The sequence below is a fragment of the Nuphar pumila genome, chromosome 2, assembly GCF_984573655.1.
Source record: "Nuphar pumila chromosome 2, dmNupPumi1.hap1.1, whole genome shotgun sequence".
Classification (NCBI taxonomy): Eukaryota; Viridiplantae; Streptophyta; class Magnoliopsida; order Nymphaeales; family Nymphaeaceae; genus Nuphar; species Nuphar pumila.
Genome location: NC_143250.1, coordinates 87,691,137 through 87,702,594, shown reverse-complemented (window position 1 = coordinate 87,702,594; position 11,458 = coordinate 87,691,137). Strand labels below are relative to the sequence as shown.

The window sequence follows — 11,458 nt, the reverse complement described above, 5'->3', positions numbered from 1 at the left end:
CATGGTAGTTTCATTCTCAATCAGCTTGCTTGACACTGTTTGATTCCATTAATGAGGAATTAAACAATGGCATTGATGCTATTGGATAAGTATAATGACGAAGGAAATTTAGTTGCTAATGAAAAAACAACATAATCAGACTATAAATATATCGATATGACAGCCTAAGCCATGTGGGCTACAATATATTGACCAAACAGAGACTAACAGAGGGAACACACGATGGGAAATCAACTAGAAACAACCACACAGGTTACTCTAAATCCTCCAACTTGGTGTAGGCAGATATCTGATCCATTACGGATGACAGTGCATGCTTAGCCTCCCGCAGCAACTGAATGCTGTTGTTGAGATGCTTCCGCTTGCTCAAGGTCGACGGCGACTCCTCCAGCATCCTCTCAATCCCACCCAAGTGAGACCCAACTAAGTCATCGATAATCCCTGCATCAAGCTCCTCATTCACAAGGTTCTGCAGCGAAAATATGAGATGCAGCGCCACATTATCCACCAACCTCATCACAACAATCTTCCAATATGCCACCACCCTCATCTTCATATCAAAGGCCTGCTCTACAATCAGAGAAGGGTGTTTCCTCAGGTGTCCCACATCAACCTCTCCATATCCCTCGATCTTCACCTTCTCCCCTTTACAAAAATCCTTCAACACTTCAACGAACTGATTTTGGTGGCCGATCAAGCTCGACCATGTACTCCTGTACTCGGGATTGCAAGTATAATCCGTGATCTTCTCAGTGTCAACAATCTCCTTTACTCTCTCCAGCGACAGAGCCCTCATCTTGGTAATGACGTTTTGAGCTGCCCTTTTCACAGAGAGCTGAAGCTGAGGGTAAGATTTGGAGTGCATCACGAACACACGCAGAACCACTTCCTCTAGATAGCTCCACACTTTGTTGATGAAATCCACGGGCGAATGGGAAACACGTCTAACATTCTCATGCAACAAGGTTAGGAAAGCCACTCGAGGCAAAAAATTGGGGAGCCAAATTCCTTGAGACTCCTCTAAGACACGCATCTCTTCCACCAGGAAATTTGATGGCAGCAGACCCTGGTCTGGGTACTTTGTCCGCAGCTCATTCACGTAGCAATCGAGCATGTCAGCCAACCTGCCGGTGCAATGCATGGACTCATCGTCCAGGAACTCTTCATACTCTCCTCTCAAGAGTATCTTCCTCAGTGACTCCTTTGAGGCACCAACAATCCTCATGAACGCTGACATTGCCTCGGAGACGGTCGTCAGGCACTTGGGGAGGTCGCTTATCTCCGCCATGTTGTGGTTGAGTTTTTCGTTCACCTTCGTGACGATGTCCGGCAAGCATTTTGCGAGTATGGAAGCTTGAATCTGCGTCAGCTTTTGTGCCAAAACGGGAACACCGACGATCGATTTATCGATCTTCGACAGAAGGGGATGGCTTCTGAACAGTTTGGCTTCCTTGCTTCTGGCTTCTGCATACGACTCGTCGTTTCCGACTCGGTTTCTAACACAAACATAACCGAGTCCGATGTTAACGTCGTCTGCTGTTACCTTCTCCAGCAGACCTTCGGGAGCCTTGTCGACTTTGGTGACGACGGCGAGCGTCCTCTCGCCGGTTTTGTCGACGCGCTGCGACATCCGAATCGACTCGCACGTCGGGAAGTCGACGGTAGCTGATAAAACGTTGAGGATTATGCTTTCTTTGGGGCTGATGTACTCCATGATCAGGCTAGCGATCTGCTCGTAGATGTCTTCGGGTTGGCCGTGCACCGGCACCCTGGTGATGCCGGGAAGGTCAACCATGGTGAGGTCAGGCATGCCTCTCTTCCTCACCACCAGAGTCAGGGGAGTGTTGGAGATGTTCTTCTCGTTCCCTGCTACGTCCTCGGTGGCACTAACGATGGCGTCGGCTATCTCTTTCTCTGATGAAGCAACAGACTTTCCTTGGTACTCGAGGACCAGTTGGGGCTCATCTTGGTGGTGATTCTGCAACCTCATTATCAGAGGAACCCTGGTGCAGATGCCCTGTCCCCGGGGGAGGCTTATCCCGGCCAACGACTCGAGCACGCTCGATTTTCCGCTCGATTGGTCGCCGACGACGACGATGGTAGGGAGTTGGATCCCTTCCTTCATCACGTTGAGTCGCCGGAGACGGTCGACGGCGTCGAGGAGTGGCCGTATCCGTTTATCGTAGGACGAAGCTAGGTGCCCCACTGGCTGGGCCATTTCTTTCTTGCTATCACGAGCATCAGTACCGATCTTCATGGCTTTTTGCGACTGATGTTTAAATGGCGGAAAGTTTTCCAAACACGATCAGAAATTGAAGGGTCACTGATTTTATAGCTTCTGTAATAGTTGGTGACTGAGTATTGTTTATATAGAGGGGAGAGACAAGAAAGTAGAGCGTCGCATCTACATTTACTACTAGTCATGGTTAGTTGGAGTATTTGTGTGCCTTAAAACTAGTGCTTGGCATGAGAGAGAGGGAGGGTGCAATCACATTGAATTTACGAGTCATGGGAGTATTTGTTTTCTTCTTGTAACTTGTGCTTAGTTGGTAAATAGTAGCCGTTACATGTTCCTCGTGAATAAAATAAGGATGTTACAACTAATGGTTACTTAATCGGGTTTTATGGAAAATGAAAGAAGCATATAATGGAATTAATTCTACATAATTTTTAGTTACTTTTATCTTGGAAAGAAACTTCTTAGAGGCTAGCAAAGACGTAACGGCGGAGGGGTGGAGATTTACCAAAGGAACCGACTGCCCAGTTCCCATTAATTTCTTGATTCCACGGGACTCCAATTTCAAGGATAAATTAATGATGAGAAATGCTATGACTATATACCCTGGAGGTGGCCACCACCAATAGAATTTACGGCCTGTTTGGAATCTCGGTGCTGGGATTGGCGTTTAAGCATTTGGGATGGGAAGTAATGCCCTTTCTCCTTTGTATTTAGGCTGAATCATGAGTTTGGCAGCTGCCACTTCTTCGAATGCATAAACTCCATAAACACCCATCCCAGCTACAGATTCTAGACAGGCTCTTATGGTTGTATGGTAGAATCACTTTAAAGTTCAAAGGTAGTTACTCTCTCTCTCCAAGGTCGTTAAGCCCATGAGAGCTCAGATCATCTTGTAGGATTGAATTATGAATGTCACCAAGTTGACAGTAGGTCACAAGTTTGAAACCCACGGGTGGTACTCCTCAGGAGGGCTTGTACAAAAAAAAGTTCGGTTAATTACTCTCTCTCTCTCCATAAGTAATCAATAAATGCATTAGAAAAATTGCTTTGGGCGGTAATAAATCATGTCCAATTATGTTTTACGCCAGGCTGCAGTGTAGGGTTGAAAGGGGGGTTGGGTAGACCTGACCAAACCCGAATTCACCTAGCTCGTCTAGGTCATGCCCAAGATGAACATTCAGCGCTGTGAATGGGTCAGTTATAGGACCCATCACAGTGCACCCAAACCAACTCAAGTCAGCTAAGTCAGATCGGATACCCAATAAAAATTACAGTGCAAACCTGATCCACATGTTGCTGGGGCTGTGTTCAGGTTGACCCAAATGACATTTTTTTCCATACTTGGATATCTAGGTTCAAGTTGTGTCTGGTACCTGAGACAAACCCAACTCTTTAACAGTCCTACAACTCAATTAGAGTGATCCATTGAGCCATTTTAACCAATTTGGACAAGGTCTGGCTAGGCCTATGTCCGATTCAGATCAGGTATGGGTCCATTGGGCCCGAATTATCACCTTTAGAATGAGACGCACAGACTGAATCTTGAACCAACCCTACTAAAGCATTTTATGCATTAAATTCCTTATTTATGTGGAGAGAGAGGGAAAACACCTTCAACCAGTTCTGCTGGTAGAGGCTTCCAAAGCTTCACAACTCACAAGTTGGACTTCCAAATTGATGGTAGGGGTGTCAGTCAGTCAGTTTTGGTTCGGATAAGGATTCAATGAACCAGACCGCGACCATACCTGATCAAATAATATTTTTTTATCTTTTTTACAATAAAAAATTACATATCTTAGTCAGAACTCGGGTTGGACTTGGGACTGGTATGAAATGTTACAAACCATACCTGGCTCCATATAAATCGGAACCGAAGGGTCTGACCCAGATTTTAATCGAACCTTCTTGTTTATCACCAAATCCTGACCCCATAGGGTATAGTATGAGTCTGCTCCAGGTCAAACCCGACCCTTTGACACTCCTAATTGATGGAACTCTTGAGTTTTGCACCCAAGATCAGCTGGCTTAAGAAGTGTTGGACCGTGAGTCTACTATCTTCATCAGTAGTCTCAAAATCAATGTCATGTGGTTGCTCTTTTTGCAGTGGTATTTTTAAAAGATATTTTTCAATAAAACATTTGAAAAATCGTCAACCAAAGATATAAAAACTGACTTTCCACGAATGTGGCGAGTATGGGTCGAATTCGCAGGGAACAGAAGAATATTCAAATAAAATCTTAAAATTTTAATTTATTAATATCATAAATGTGCACAACTAAGTCAAACACTACAACTATAATTAAGTTACAGACTAAAAATAAACATTAACTCCTAAAACAAGTTGCTAAAGTATTCTCCATATTATCAGAGGTATTTTTATCTTTTCACCACCGCTGCATTCACGCTCTCAATATAAATACACCTTTTGACCTGTATTGAATTTATCAACCTCAATGGTGATCGGATGAGGGAAGGGGTGAGGTAGAGCGGTTAGTTTTAGCTTAGATTCATGCCCAACACGTCTTTTAATGGACTGACATGTTCTTCAAGCTATTGCAACTATTCGAGAGCCGAATCACAAGGAGGAGGAACAGTGGTGGAGAGAAGAAAGAGCACGGGTTGAAGAGGGTTCACGGTCGTTGCTCGGTGATGGTAGACGGCCAAGCCGAATCCGAATATAGATCATTTCTGATCTGCAATACCTGTAAAAAGAACACAACAACACATAAAAAGAAAACAAAAACAAGGATGAAAATAAATAAGAAGAAGGGAAGACACACGCTCGTAGAGATGGGCGTGTGAGAGAGGGAGAGAGGAGAGAGGAGAGAGGAGAGAGGAGAGAGAGAGGGGTGATTTTTCAAAAATCCAAAAAATGTGTGGCCCCTTTTTTTCAAACTATTTATATTTCCTAATCTATCCTAATTCAAAAAACCACCTAAATAAGAAATTAGTTTTAGCTAAATGTTTATATTCTATGTTATTTGCATCTAACTATCAAAATGAGTTAGAAAGAGGGAGTTTTCAGAAAATATCATTGAAAAATACTTTGGGTACGTGGATTTATAGATATTTAAGGTTTGTGTCCAATCCAAGATCCAAATTGAAGCTCTTGGGTCAGAACTGGATCCAGTCTACCTCAAAATTTGACCCAAAACCCTAAAAATATGATATTTTCCTCATTTAACTCTGTTTTGAGTGAAATTCGAATCGAGACCTTTTTATACCTAATTACATCAATACATGGGTTCTAAACCATTAAAATACATGAAAATGTATGAATATTATATAAAAATAATATGCATTTTATGCATCATCAAATACCCCCATGCTTGAATGTTTGTTAGTCCCTTAACAAACTAAACTAAGCTACCTAAGTGTTATCATTGCAAATTTTTTCCCTCCCTCCCTCTACGAGAGAGAGAAACGATCCTGCGATTCAAACTCGACCAAAGTTTTGAAAATGGTTTGTGAAAATTACTTGCCTTCGTTTTAAAAACTTGCGAGAAAATTCTGTGGAATGAGATCCGCCTGTTGGTATGAGGTTCAACCGTTTCTAGCACCTTTACCAGAGGTAATTGAACCAAGGATCAAATATGTGCTTTGACTAATTTAAATTATCTAAATTATGCTCTATTTTCCTATAATGCACAGAGAATCAGGCATGTGCTATGAAATTTTGAAAAGATGCAAGTTTGAAAAATATGATGTTTGCTTTGAAAAATTGAGATGTACTTGGAAAATGATTGGAAAAGTGCTTGAAAATGGAATTCCTGGGAAAATCATTGAGTTTTATTGGAAATCAAAAATTTGCATTGGAAAATGAATTCTCAGGAAAACTTGAACTTTGGGAAAATCGATTTTAAGATTTGAATTGCTTTTCCGAGGAAATGGATTTGAGAATCTTGAAAAAATCAGGAAATTCATTGAAAAATGACTTTTGAAATGGAAAATGGATTCTCAGGAAAACTGGGAACTTTTGAGAAAATCAATTTTGGGATTTGAAAATGAAATTGAGAATGTGAAAATCTTGAAAAATCATGATTTTGAACTTGGGAAATACTTTGAAATCTCATTTGAAAATTCAGAATTCTGATAAAATCGAATCCTGAGAAAGACTCAGAAAATCTTGAGAAAATCAATTTCTCTGAAATGAAATTGGGAAATTGTGATCATCGCAAAAAAATTTTTTCCTCTCGTAATATTCTCTCTCTTCCTTCTCTTTTCCTTTCGAATCCCTTATTTTCCTCATTTTTGAAGGGAGAAAGATAAAAAAACGGAAAGAAAGAGAGAAGAGAAAAGAAAGAAGAGAAGAGAAGAGGAACTCTTTTGCGGGTCTCACTCAACCTTAATTTTGAAAATATTTTGAAATAACTCGCCTCCATTTTTGAAATATTTGCGGGAAAATTGGGAGACGGGATCCGCTCGTCGGTACGAGGTTCGACCGTTCCTGGCGCCTTTACCAGGGGTAATCGAACCAAGGGTCGAATTAATGCCTTTTGCTTTGCTAAGAAATTATCTAAGTATTTATCCTAAGTCTAAAAATGCACAATGAATCATGCTTGTGCAAATGCAAAGATGTATGCTCTTTTTGAAAATATTTTGAAGAATTTCCAAGTGAATCAGATAAAGTGAAGAAATGTTTTCTAACTTAGAACCTAAGATTTGAAGTTCTAAGTTTTTAGAATAATCAGAGCTTAGGAAAATGAATTTGGATCTTTGAGAGAAATGATCTTGAAACTGAAAGAAAGAATTTTCAAAGTCATAAATGGACTTTGAATCAGAATAGAAATGAAACTGGAATAGAATCAGAAGCAAAGATAGAATTGGGAAATTTGAACAAAATTGAGAAATGGAATTGATTTAAAGTTGGGTTTTCAAGATGAAATCTGAATCCAATATCTAGATTCTGAATAGAGTTCAAAGTTGAATTTTGAATTTAGGATCTGAAAATGGAAACTTGATTTGAAATCTGGAATGAAATGGAATTGGTTTTAAGGATTGAAATTAAAGTGGAATTTGGGATTTGGAATTTTGGATGGAACTGGATTCAAGATTTGGAATCCAAGATGATATTCGGATCCGAAATCTGAGATCCAAGATAGGGCTGGACTCTGGATCATAAGATGGAAGTGGATCTGAAGTCTGAGATCCAAAGTAAAATTGGATTCTGGATCCTAAAACGGATTTAGATCTAAAGTCTAAGATCCAAAGTGAATGGGGTTCTGGATCCTAGAATGGATTTGGATCTGAAGTCTGAGATCCAAAGTTGAATTGGATTCTGGATCCTAAGAATTTGGAATTTGGAATTTGGATCTGAATCTGAGATCCAATGTAGAATGGGGATCTGGATCCTAGAATTGATTTGGATCTGAAGTCGGAGATCCAATGTAGGATTGGGTTCTAGATCCTAGAATGGATTTGGATCTGTAGTCTGAGACCCAGAGTAGAAGTGGAATTTTGGATCCTAGAATGGATTGGATCCAAGATTTGAAATCTAAGATAAAATGTGGATCTAAAGTCTAAGATCCGAAGTGGAATTGAATTCATACTTGGAAATCTTGATCCAAGTTGAGATTTTAACTTTGGTTTTTGGAAAAAAATTGATTTGAGGATGACTTTCAAAGTAAAAATGGGATTTTGAACTTGATTTTGGAATTTATAAAATGAATCAAGTTGGATTTAAACTTTGAATTTGATTTTAAAGTTTGGATTTGAAAAATGAGGTAGAATTGAAATAGGAATTTGAAGAAGAGATACTTACAATCACTTGGATTTTTAAAAGGAATTTTTGAAAAGTATGATGCAATTCTGTCCTAAATGATGAAATGAATTTAAAGAATTTGAATCTGGAATTTTAAAAAAAAGCTATTCCATTCTTTAAATGAATTAAAAATGAGGTTGAAGACATAATACATCCCTGACTATGGTCATTGAATGTATTATGTAATAACTACATTTAAATTCAAGTGAAGAATAAAATACATTTTTGGTGCTTTTATAGAATTTTAAAATAAAATTAACTCTCAATATACCCTGACTATGGCCATTGGTATATATTTTGAGTTAATTTTAAGTTAAATTCTGATAAAAGAAGAAAATATTTAAGGAAAATATGATGAATTTTGAAAATGGATCCAGTGTTATTTTGTAAAAGATAAAAATGCTAAGTTTTGTCCACACCCTGACTATGGCCATTGATGTGGATCATCAACTTAGTATCAATTACCTCTTACGAAATGGTGCACGTGCCATTCGTGTTTCACCATTGTGAAAATTTGAGAAATAAAGGAAAAAATGCATAAGAACAAGCAATTCATGATGTTTATAATGCTCATCCATTCTACCTAAAGCAGGAAATGTAAATTCTCATTAAGGTCTAGCTATTACAACAGGTAGAATCAAATTTACAACCCCAAGTAATGATATCTTCCACATATTCCCTGCAAAACATGATTAATAGACAATCGAAAATACAAAAAGGGGATATGAAGGATGTTATATAAAACTCCTAACAGATGTATAAAATACATGTATGGGAGAGTATACATGATATCCTAAGTCAACCAAGAAATGATTGTTAAGATGCATATGAAAAGCCTTAACATGAATTAGGATGTGCTTTATGCTCATTGAAATATCAACAAGATGAGAGTTTCAAAAATATACCTGAGTATTCATATGAGAAAGGAAAACATGTAATGCTTGTAGATAAAATATGAATCGGTTTTACATTTGTCTAAGGTGTAGTGCCTTATACAATGGAAAGAGGCTCATATATGCATGATGCATCTTTATTCAAGATGGACATATTGTTTTGAAAATGTCTCAAAAAATATATGATGATGGGGAAAGCAACACATGATGCATAATGAATACAACATTCAAAAGGAACAACTTTGAATACCCATATGGTGATGTTATGAAAGATGACAGGAGGTACATATGGTGGAAATAGTGATACTGCTGTGCACTGACAGGGGGAGTGGCAAAGGTTCTGTTGTAGGTGGCTCATGGAAGATACAGTGGAGCAGAAGATGCACCTACTGCAGGGGGGAGGTGCTGTGTGGTGAACTGTGGGGTGCAGCAAGGGATTGAGGATGCTATGAGGAGACATGGAGGGCATTTGGTCATTCACATCAGCAACTGGTGGCAGCAGTTGTTGCCATTATTGCCACAGCAGTGACAGTTGTTGCAGCTATTACAGGAACTTCTATGTCCGAATCAGAACTCGATTTAGCTACAACTGCTATCATAGATGAACCTCCACAGGGGGCTTCTCTTGTACAGACACAGTAGGCAAACCAGAGAATTTATATACAGATTCAGTGGGCAACGATTCCACCCTTATTAATTCCAGGTGTAAACCCAACGAATTCTCATATCACCATTAGAAATAAATAGTGATTTATGCAGAACTTTCTATAAAATCATTATTGCATATGAACATGTCACATAATAAATCTGAGATTTCTTCAATCAAGATGGACCCATCATGCCATAAGTAACAAACAGTCAGAATTTACAGGAAACATCAACTGGATGGAGTTAAAATAAAAGAATTCAACAATGAGCTTCTGTAGCTGTCCTTTTCTTAGCAATAAATACTCAAATGGTATTTTACCATGAGAAAATTCCCACACAGATGCACCTATGAAGGTTAATTGTCATGGCAAGAATAAATGAACTGCAGGAGCCTCGTGTGATTCCTATGTTATAACAAGTGACGATATTGTAGAGGGGAGAATTTTACCATCAGCCACCAGCAGCAATGCATGTATCATGAACCACTTAATGCTTAATAAATGACCAAGGTAAATGGGATCATACACTATCAGACAGAGTTGCCATGTCTAGCACATCATCTTTCACAAGACCCGAGCACTTCAAAGCCATATCCTCTGACTCTAAAATATCGGTCGGAGACCATCAAAAGGAAATTCTGAGATCTGAAAATGCATACCCCTGGAACTTTACAGTATAAATATAGACAAACCTATATTGGAATGTAGAAATATGAAAGAAAACACAGAGGATTAATGCAAATTTGGTAAGATCGGATGAAAATAAAGACTTGGTGAGCACCCAAATCCTTGTTCAGAGCAATGAAGCTATTGATATCTGTCTTGAATCAGACGGATGAACCAATGTTCATTTATTAAAAAAAAAAATTTAGTAATTGATGCTGCCGATGAAACCTGGGAAATGCCATGGATGAAACGTAAATGGAATGAAGCCTGATGTTTCATGAATGATGATGGATATAGTGGTGTTAAACAGGAATGTAATTGATATCCTTGACACAGAGAATGAACCATAGGGTATTTTATTTTTTTAAAGAATATTGGAACAGCTGTAACAAAAGAGAAAAAAAAAAAAAAAACTTCGTTTACTCCTTATCAGATCCTATGACATAATGAAACCCAATGTCACGGCAAAGCATGAATGCATGCTTACAGCAAGACTTAAGCAATGAGGATGCCTATTCATGTTATAACTTCACCTGAACGTCTGCTGTAAACGAAAGCACGAATCATAAAAAAATGGTGAGAGGAAAGAAGTAAATGACAACAAGAAATAGAGGAAACGACGACAAAACCTTCAAAAAAAAAAATGATGGACAACATCAAATAGGATTAGCAACAGAAAAGGAACTCATTATATAAGAAAGAAAAATGACATATGGAATCAATACAGGTATGCTTATAATGGAAAATACGAAAAGGAAAAAAAATAAAAAAATAAAATAAAAACAAAATCCAAATACTCAACAAATTAGCCGAGTGGGGTAAGAAACCAGCAGATTACTGAGTGGAGATCAGTAGATGATCAAAACTTAGATGGAAATCAAGACATTACAGGGAAAACAAAATAAAAGAGGAGGATAACAATACAGGGTATAACTTGGAACCATGATCGCTATGTAAAAAAAAAAAGAAAACTACTAATATCACAAAAATAGAGGGAAAACCGAGGGGAGGAAAGAAAAATGTATATATAAAAAAAAAAGAGTGTGTTGGAATTCGACCATTCCTGATAATGTGGCATGCGGATAGATCGATCTTGTCATAAGCAAGTCGATACCACCAGAAGTGCCTTATTGAGTCGATGAAATAAAAAAGAAAAAGATAGGAAAATTATAGAAGATTGGAAATAGCAAAGAGAGAGGGCGTACTGTGTTCTGCAGAAGTCTTGAAGGATGGGGAGATCGACCTTCTGATT

At 38.6% G+C, this 11,458-nt stretch overlaps 1 pseudogene; it reads right to left on the bottom strand.

Moving 5' to 3' along the window:
- Positions 1 to 253: 253 nt before the first annotated feature.
- Positions 254 to 2,257, bottom strand: LOC149845969 (dynamin-related protein 4C pseudogene; annotated as a pseudogene).
- Positions 2,258 to 11,458: the final 9,201 nt, after the last annotated feature.